Source organism: Microtus oregoni, unplaced genomic scaffold, assembly GCF_018167655.1.
Source record: "Microtus oregoni isolate MIOR12 unplaced genomic scaffold, Mior012 000021F_ref0000039, whole genome shotgun sequence".
Lineage (NCBI taxonomy): Eukaryota > Metazoa > Chordata > Mammalia > Rodentia > Cricetidae > Microtus > Microtus oregoni.
Window position 1 is genome coordinate 13,948,060 of NW_024543080.1, and position 1,426 is coordinate 13,949,485.

At 43.3% G+C, this 1,426-nt stretch overlaps 1 pseudogene; it reads right to left on the bottom strand.

Moving 5' to 3' along the window:
* Positions 1 to 231: 231 nt before the first annotated feature.
* Positions 232 to 1,133, bottom strand: LOC121460681 (annotated as a pseudogene).
* Between the last annotated feature and the right edge of the window lie 293 nt (positions 1,134 to 1,426).

A 1,426-nucleotide genomic window follows, 5' to 3' on the forward strand; every position in this document is an offset into this window, starting at 1 on the left:
CCAGCTCTCAGATTTCTTTTCACTGAGACACCAGATCAACCACAGGGGTACTTAGTACCCAGATCAGGCTCAGAGGTACTGAGGCTGGTAAATGAGATTTGAACACTGGAAATGGGAGGGGAAAAAGTCCAAAAATAGGATGTGAGAAGGGGATAAAATGATGAGCCTAAGTTCTGAAGGACAGAGTTGGGCCACAGGAGGTGCAAGTGAGCAAGTGCGGGGTTACCCTTTCTAACTGCTGTGCTCCGTACTCCCTGGTCCCCAAAGGACCCCATGGTCTGGTCTGCAGTCCACTTCCCTGTTCCTTAAGCCTTCCAGGCTTAGTTCCAAGTAGTCCAGCTCCTCCTCTTGTGCCTTCCTCTGGCCCAGCTTTTCCAGCTGCTCTCTGCATGGCTGACTGACCTCCCCAAATTGAATGCTCTGAAGCAGCTGCTCCAATTGCTGCAGCTTCTTCCTTGGGTGCTTATTCTTCGTGGCTTGGTAGCAGCAGAGTCCCACAGATCAAATGCAGTTAGAGGGGTAGCCCGGGAACTTTGGAAAGCACTGGGCATTTAGGCCTTCTCCTCTAGAGACACCTTATCAAGAGTCCTGCTCAGGAACTCGGTTTCTCTTGCTGATTCCTTCTCTTCTTTCCCTCTAGGAACATTTCACTGTCTTAGGCCCGTTGCACCACCTTCACAGCTGGATGGAGTGATGGGTGTGGTAACCTTGGGAAAGTTGAAGTGGTAACCTCAGTGATGGGGGCACTTCTGGTTTACCTTTGAAAAACTTGATGTAATTGTTTTCATAGACAAGTACCTCCTTTTGGAGCAGGTATCCCTCTTTGACCCTCTACTGCCAGTGCCAGGTCCCATTGGTTCTGTGTTGAAGCAATATACTTGCCATTGATCTCATCAGTTACATAGGGATTCACTCTTGTGAAAACCCCGAGGTACCATTTGTTCTTGATCTTAGTGCCTATGCTATCAGTGCTCTGTTTAGAAAGTTGTGGCCTTGCCAATGCATTCAGGGCTATCCCTCACTTTCTCTTTCACTTTCAGTATATCTGATTATTCTTAATTAAAATGTCTATATCTTAATGTTTTCCATATACATTCTACCTGTCTGGGAGTCAGCATGAAATTAAAAACCATGTCTTTTCAGGCATACAAATTTCAAATTCTTCTCTGAGTATACTTTTACAGTACAGTATACTAGCCTGACATCAAGCAATAAATATTTTGTAATAATAAACCATGGGACTAATATGATAATATAAACTATGTGATTATTTTGTTTTAAGAAACTAATGCATGTTTTTAAATAAATTTAATTCTATTTTCCTTACAATCTTTGGAAAAATAGCCAAAGATCACTTTACTGTTGTTCATTGTCCATGAACTGTGCAGAAACAGATAGAGACAAGTTCTTGGAGAAAGACAGTAGC